Source organism: Aptenodytes patagonicus, chromosome 16, assembly GCF_965638725.1.
Source record: "Aptenodytes patagonicus chromosome 16, bAptPat1.pri.cur, whole genome shotgun sequence".
In the NCBI taxonomy this organism is placed as follows: domain Eukaryota; kingdom Metazoa; phylum Chordata; class Aves; order Sphenisciformes; family Spheniscidae; genus Aptenodytes; species Aptenodytes patagonicus.
In genome coordinates this window covers 14,437,136-14,445,764 of record NC_134964.1, presented here as the reverse complement: position 1 = coordinate 14,445,764, position 8,629 = coordinate 14,437,136, and positions in this window count along the sequence as shown.

The window sequence follows — 8,629 nt, the reverse complement described above, 5'->3', positions numbered from 1 at the left end:
GGGTAACTGCATGAATCTGGGTTCAGCACAAAGGATCAAAAGTTTGGTGCTGGTTTGTCTGTTTTCTTCTTACTTTTAAATAAACGTATCCTAATTTATACAAGATAATCAAGCAGGAGCATGATTTTCTATCTCAATTTAAAACAGAGAAAAATTATGTCTTTGTTGTCAGGCTAGTTATTTTGTCTTTTATATATAGGTATGTATATATGTTTGATCCTTACAGGTCCCTTCCAACTTGAGATAGTCTATGATTCTATGAATCTGTCTATGTATGTTTGTGTGTATATAATTATATGTGTGCATGTTTGTATATTTATCTATTTCTCCTCTACTCTAAAAGCCTCATCTGATACCTTGTCTTGCGCTTGCAATGTTTCCCAGGAACTGAGCTTTCAATTAACCTAACATTCATGTGCCATAAGCTGCTTCAGGGCCTGCCTTCACAATCCAGTGAGCCTGAAGTAGAGTTTCAGAGAGCTTTGAGACTTCAGCTGACCTCAGGCAAGGTTCAGAGGCAGGATTTGACTTTGGAAAGCCCCTGAGCAGCGCACTTAGGCTTGCTTTGTCACTTGCATGCTGCTAATTGGGAGGGTCTAACCTCCAGCAACCCCAGCACAGCAATCCTGGGCTGACTGATATCCCATGGCTCCTGAGGAGGGTGTGAGATTGTGTCAGTAGTTGCCTTCAGGTGACCCCTGCAAATGCAGAAGTTGACAGCACTGACAGCATGTGGGAGCTTAGTTTCACCTAGGATGACCCCACCACCCACTATGGTGAAAGGAGATTTGACATACCATGTCTCCAGAAAGTCAGTGTGCAGCAGAAGATTGGCCCTGTTAAGGCAGCAGAGACAAAGAGACAGGTTTTATCCGTAGGTGCCCCCTTAGCAGAGTTCAGAGGCAAGAACTGATCACAGAGGAAACCTGAGCAGCCCGCAGAGACAGGAACTAAACCACAGTGACCACAGAGCTGCAGCCTGGGTGAGGAGCAAACCATGGGTCAGGGGTACCTGGGCAGCAGCTGGGACTGGGGTGACCTAAGACAGCTTCTCTGTACAGCTGATAGTGTTGGATCTCCAGACATCCAAAATGCAGTCTGGTGGATGACAAGTGAGCCATCAGGACACCTGAGAAGAAAGACTTGACCTCACATGCCCTCAGGATTTGCTATCAGCCTCAGATTTGAAAAATAGATGAGGAACAGACCTAAGGGGACCCTGAGCATAGGCTGAGGTAAGATTTGCATTAGTTAACTGCCAAGGAAGCTTCAGAATGGTGCTTCCCACCTGGTGAACCCTACACTGCAGAGTGGCTTGATGGCTGACTTGCGAGCAGTGTGCAGTACCTGTGCTGGGCCTCCAGTATCCTATGTGCCTTATGGGGACCTCAGCTGGCTGTTCCACACAGTCAGAGGGAAGGGATGGGAGATATGCCACTAGAACCCAAAAAGGACAAACCAGGGAAAGTGCTGCACCTAGTGGACCCTATGTAAGGGGGCAACAGCATCCCCCTCTCCCAGCAGCTCTGCATGTGGGGAAATCCTGCAAGCCATGCTGTAGGAATTGCCATGCCCACTGCTTGTGTGGAAGCAGTTTGCAGCTCTGCTGTCAGCCCCATGGAGCTGGCTCAGCAGAGGGACTGGACACCCTTGTCAGCAGTGACAGCCCCTGCCACTTATGGGGCATCGGGGTGAAGGAACAAGTTCACACAGATAACTGTGGCCTGGCTTGAAGTTAGGCCACTTCCCCACTTCACCAATATAGCTATAGGTTCCTGTGGTAATCTCTGCTGAAGGCCTTGCTGGAGTCAAGGCAAACAAATAACTCTGCTTACTCCAAGAATATTTATTGAGTTAGCCAAACAATCTTTAAAAATGTCTAAGACTGAAGTCTTCCAGATTTACAGAAAGCTATGTTGATGTAGAGCTATGTAGAGTTCTGGGTAATTCTGAAAAATAAAAAGAAAGAGTATATGCTTGATTTATTTGAATTCTCTGTTATGAAAGCCTCTATATCTTTTCATTTTCAGCTGAGTTCTGCTCATCATTCTTAAAGAATGCTGCATCTTCTGAGGCCTATCTTCTCTCTCAATTTTTCCCAGGCCAGTTGATATATGCAAAACATTCAAAAGCTTCTGAAGCTTTTGTGAACACTTTTCCTTTTCTTAGAGTACTTGTATGCAGTTGTATTCATTTAAAAGCATATTTATGTTTTGGTAGTTCAGTATGACAGCACTTTGTCAGATTTTGCAAAGCTTTTAGCTCTAACGTGTGTTAGAGTTTAGGCTAACGGTGTCCTGGGCTGCCTTAGGAGGAGTGTTGCCAGCAGGTCGAGGGAGGTGATCCTTCCCTTCTGCTCAGCACTGGTGAGGCCACACCTGGAGTACTTGTTCAGTTCTGGGCTCCCCAGTACAAGAGAGACATGGACATACTGGATAGAGTCCAGCAAAGGGCCACAAGGATGCCTAATGGACTGGAGCATCTCTCCTGTGAGGAAAGGCTGAGAAAGCTGGGACTGTTCAGCCTGGAGAAAAGAAGGCTCAGGGGGAATGTCATCAATGTATATAGGTATCTGAAGGGAGGGTGCAAAGAGGACGGAGCCTGTCTCTTTTCAGTGCTGCCCAGTGACAGGACCAGAGGCAATGGGCACAAACTGAAACACAGAAGGTTTCCTCTGAATATCAGGAAATGCTTTTTCACTGTGAGGGTGACCGAGCGCTGGCACAGGTTGCCCACAGAGGTTGTGGAGTCTCCATCCTTGGAGATATTCAAAAGCCATCTGAACATGGCCCTGGGAAACCTGCTCTAGGTGGCTCTGCTTGAGCAGAAGGGTTGGACCAGATGACCTCCAGAGGTCCCTTCCAACCTCAACCGTTCTGAGATTCTTATGATGACCAGGAGGTCATCTGGTCAATGATTGCCATCTGGCAGCGTGGCAATGCAGTATTTTCAGTCTGTCGTTGCCTGGGTTTAGAAACCAGCGTACTGTTTTTAGCCGTTAGCCAGTATGGACAGTAATATCTAGTTAAGTTTTGGAATGAGCATTTCTTTGTGCCAGGAACAGCGTGTATGGGTGTGGGAAAAGCTTTCTGCAATGTGGTAATTATCATGTTAGCTTTTGCCAGGGATTATTGGAATAAATTAGAAAAAGGGCAACTAGTTAGAACTGCCCAGAATTCTTCATGACTGATGGAAAAATGTTCTTGTAAATTCAATAGATTCCCAGTATTGAACGTAATGAAAGTAATTGAAAGACATTACTTTCAATACTTATTCCCAGTATCTGAACATATGGAAAGAATTGTGAGAATAAATCTGTAATAAGAAAAATACCCCTGAATTAGTGGCATTACTGAGATACCCTGGCATGACATATCGGCACATGACATATTGAAAGTAATATGATGACCAATCTGGTCATCATTGACCAGATGACCTCCAGAGGTCCCTTCCAACCTCAACCATTCTGAGATTCTTAAAGTCTGTGATACCCAGACATCCAGGGTAAATCCGCCAATCTTTCTAATAGTATGAAGTAAATAATTGCAAAATGCAATGGCTTTACAGTTTGAGATCAGATCTTTTAGTAATTCCTAGAAAGCTATAGCTAATTTTCTTTAACATTAGCCATAATTTTTTCTCTCCTTTTTCCCCTGACATTACTTTCAATATTGTCATGTGCCGATATGTCATGCCAGGGTATCTCAGTAATGCCACTAATTCAGGGGTATTTTTCTTATTACAGATTTATTCTCACAATTCTTTCCATATGTTCAGATACTGGGAATAAGTATTGAAAGTAATGTCTTTCAATTACTTTCATTACGTTCAATACTGGGAATCTATTGAATTTACAAGAACATTTTTCCATCAGTCATGAAGAATTCTGGGCAGTTCTAACTAGTTGCCCTTTTTCTAATTTATTCCAATAATCCCTGGCAAAAGCTAACATGATAATTACCACATTGCAGAAAGCTTTTCCCACACCCATACACGCTGTTCCTGGCACAAAGAAATGCTCATTCCAAAACTTAACTAGATATTACTGTCCATACTGGCTAACGGCTAAAAACAGTACGCTGGTTTCTAAACCCAGGCAACGACAGACTGAAAATACTGCATTGCCACGCTGCCAGGGAATACAGCATTGCCGTCAGAGTAAGAGCCCCCAGCTCTATTCGGCCGTAGTAAGTCTTCAGGACTAAGGCTTGTCTGCCTTTGTCTGAAGTTGCCTTGCCCCCTGGGATCTTTCTTTTTCTTTGGTTAGCTGTAACAACAATTTTTGTAATGACCAGGTGGCTATGCCTGATTTGTTTTAGTTCTGCTGAAGCTTTGTACAGTATAGACATATTTTTATGAAGCTGCCAGTAACAAGTAGTTACTCTGCATAGAATAAAATATTGATGACTACAGCACCATGATGCAGTGTAGAGATACATGCCCTTATTATGAATAAATAAGATACAGAATATATACATATATTATATTCTATTTGCAGAATATATAGAATAAAGGCTGATAGAGAGCATGTGCCTGTACTCTGCTCTAGCTCCTGGTGAAGGAATACAGGCCTTGAAGCAGAGAGCTGATATGTAGCATAGAGGAGTGTATGCATGGGATCAGGAAAGGGGCAGGGGTGAACACTGGATACCTCTGGGCTCTAAACAATTCAGCAATAGTCAGTTAAAGAAATGCAGACCTCCAAGTGTGGCAAAACCATTTCTACCAGTAAACAAAGAGAACACAGTAAAGTAACTAGCATTTTTAAATGTGCCATATAAGGTAAATTTTAATTTAGTGTGGAGTTGCAAACCCCTGAAGAAAGAAGAAGGGGTAAAACACATTTGAGAATGTGTAACAAGATCTCTAAGCAGTCCCTAGGTGAGGAGGAAAAAAACACCACCAGGGCTCGCACTGCCAGCCACAGGCCAAGAGGGGCAGAGGCAGGCATTTTTCTGTAATCATTAGATTGGTGAGATTTTTTTTTTTTGCTATATGCACAGACTCAGCACTGCAGAATATCATTTGCTGCAAGAAACCAGTTCTCCAAGGACCTTTTGGTTTTACAGGCTGATCACCTGGGACTGGTATGGACGTGATCATGAATGTGTCTGAGTGAGTGTTTTCTTCCTGAACTCCACACTTTTCTTCCCTCTGATTTAATCAGCTAGTCGCAATACAAACTACATTGAGCTGTGTTTTGTACCTGATTAGTTATTCTATTGGATAATACTCTCATGTCATTTTGAAATAAATAAATAAAATTCTTAAAGCTTTTTGAGCAGTGAAATCTCTAAAGCACCATTAGAGACCTTCTGGCTGATGTCAGTATTCTGCATTTTTCTTAAATGTCCCCACCTGCAAGAGTTACAAAGTGTGGCTTGTTCTGAAAACAGAACTTACTTTCCAGAAGATTTTCCAGGGAGGATATTCCAGATGCTGAGACCAACAGGTGATTTTTTACAGCATGAGACATCACCATCTGTGAGGGTAAACAGAGTCTGCCTCTTCCCATCCTTCAATAAACCGTATGATGGTTAAAAAACAAGACCAGCACTAACTTCCAAGCTCATGTATAGTAGATAAGCCTCACGTATACTGGTTCCTACACTTATAGTGTGGAACAGAATTAAAACAGTCCCTAGATATAGAATTGAAAGCACTGTGTGACACATGTCCGGTCTAGAGCACAGTAGCAAAGACCATCTCCTGATCTTCTAGCCAAGATAGAAAAGGTTTTTAAGACATGGAAGAGAAAGGAAAAGGAGGTTAAGATGATCTTTTTTCACAGAGTTGGGAAAAAAGAAACACAAAACAAGGGAGAAGCGCAGAGTGCTGAAGTCCTTGAAGGAATGGAGACTTGGTTATACCATGGAAAAACCCTATACTGCCAATCTACAGGTTTTCCATAGGTGCTGGTAGGTTATGAGAAAGATCAGAATTTGAAAGCCATGAAAAATTTTTCAAGTCTCCTACTGGTAACAGTAGACCAAAAATACCCTCTGACTGGTTATGACAAATTGTGCACAGTGAGAACTGATCTCTTTCCTTAAATCCAGAAGAGGGAGTCTGTGAGCAAAAAATCCTTCAGGAGCACCAGGCTTTATAACCAGCCAAAGCCTGTGCAGGGAACCACGACAGTGGTTGAGAAAATTCCAGGGCAAGGATGCTGTCTGGTCACATCAGAGTGTGAAAAACATATTCTCTTGCTCTAGTGTGTAGACTGCAGATAGGATACAAAACTCCTTGTGCTCAGCTGAAACTAAGCAGAGGAATGAAGGCTAAAGTACAATGATTATTTTCAAGGAGCATATGCGATAACTGATACGCAACTGTTATAAATGGGATAATTGTAGGGTAATTTAGAGATGCAGTGTCTTGGTAGGGCACTCACTAATCATATCAGTAACACCTTATCAGGCTGAAATTTCCTAGGTAACGAGATCAGAACCACATAATTTGCATATGGATGATGCAGAACTGGGACCAAAGAGCAAAAGGTAATTCAGAGTGGATTGTTTCTTTGGAAGGAGTTTGAGAAGAGAAAGGGAGATAAAATGGCTACAAAAAAGTGGATTCAGAAGTAGAAAAAAATGGGGAATAATTTATGAAATCAGGTAAAGAGAAAAGATGAGACCTTTCAACAGTACGAGTGCAGATGCCTACAGATGGTAATGAAGCTGACTGCAGATCCAAGCTCACGAGGAAACCGGAGGGAAACCCGTTGGTCAACCCAATGGAGTCTCCCTCAGGAGAAAGGAGGGCAGATTGACTATATGCTCGTATGTCTCTATTACTGAGATGAACACCAGCTTCCCTTGTAGTTTTTTATCAGGATACTTACCTTTCAGAGTATGTAGGAGGAACCGTACCTACATACTGTGGCACACCACTGCTGTGGATGTGTGGGAAGAGAACATGAAATAAATAATTGCATGGACTGAGGAGTGGTTTTGACCTTGAGCAGGCAGTGTGTTGACTTGAACTAGATGTTCTTCTGTTGACACTGTGTTTCCGATTCAACGGATTCTTGGTTCTTGCATTGTGATCACAGGACTTTCCAAAGAGCAGTTTTTTAGTCCAAAATTCTTAAGATTAATTTTTTTATATTGAGAATGGAAATACTCTATGTATCTGCTGCTCCCAGGACCAAACATGGTGCTGACTGCTTTTTCAAGCAAGAATTTCTGTGCTTTCCAAGGCTTGAAAATATTCATAGTAGTATTACGAATATATGATGGGCTAGTCATGCAAGTCAACAACAGGTCTATGAATAGTGGGGACCATTCACAGATGGTTATGACATACGTATAAACATAGGAATTCTAGCAAATGCCAAAAGTATCTTTAAGTAGAAACTGTACTGTCAGTATGCTCGGTGATCTCAAAGCTATCAAAAGAAAATACAAGGAAAATCGATAAAATAAGAATGGAAGGAAACAGAAACAATGGCTGAGGAACAAAAAAAGGTAAAATTCATCTAACTGTGAAAGTAATGCAGTCACAGCAAATGCCCTACAATGTCACGTGACTGAGACAAATGGGGAACACAGGACTCACTACAGCCTACATATTCCTTTATTAGGAGCCTAAGAAGCACAGAAGTAAAGCACTTTATCTGGCTACTGCTAGTATTAAAAATGTCTCTGGCTTTGAGTGCTAGAGACACATACCCTCTCAAAGTATGTGAAAATCCATATGCCTTTCCATTTCTACTCAAAGGAAGAATTGTATTCTGAGATGTTAGGCAACCACTGGTTAAAATGAAGAGCTATGCTGTGGACGAGAATATGCCCATGCTTAGGGAGTTCACAACCCCCAGAAATGATAGCTGTAAAGCTCGGATCATCTTTTTGGGGCAGACATGGATTTGAAACCTTGGTTTCTTCTTCCTGGATGAATGCTTTAACCACCAGTGCACCTAATCATTGCTTTCTCTATAGTGTGTTAAACTCTTGTTTCCTCCAAGAAACAAACAAAACCAAACAAAACATCGAAGAACACCCACCCACCCAATGCTATGTCCAGCACTTCTGAACAATGTGAAATGTATGTAAGTGCATGTTCATGCTCTCAGACAGCCTCCTAGGTCGAGCACTTGAGGGAATTAAGCCCTAGATCTCTGTCAAGTTTCAGGTTTGGACACACGTTGTTCAGCTCTGGTGTCATCTGGGACAATTCCTGGAGCTCAGCTCTGGACAAAGGGGTTGGGAATGTAGAGACTTGCAGAGGTAACTGAAGGAGAGTGAGGGCCTCACTTTTGTTCAAGTTTCCCTGTAGATGACTTACCCATTTTATGGGATCTACCCTCTGAAACAATTTATAATTATTCTTGTTTCTCTGGTGTTTCCAATGGTGGTCTGTAGGTGGCAGTGCAGAATACATTTCTCTGGTACTTCACCTGACTCAGAGATTTGTGTTTGGAAAGATTTGGGTGTTTTGGTTATTGTGGTCACTGTATGTCTGTATTTTTCCAGATGACTCAGGCAGTCTTCCTTTACAATTGTTCATTATTCTTAACAGACATGTTAGCATTTTATCATTACAATCCTACCTGTTGTTGGTTGTCTAGTTCTTTCAACTGATTTTTTCCTGTTCTTGCTCTTACATTACTTGTACCATTGCGCTG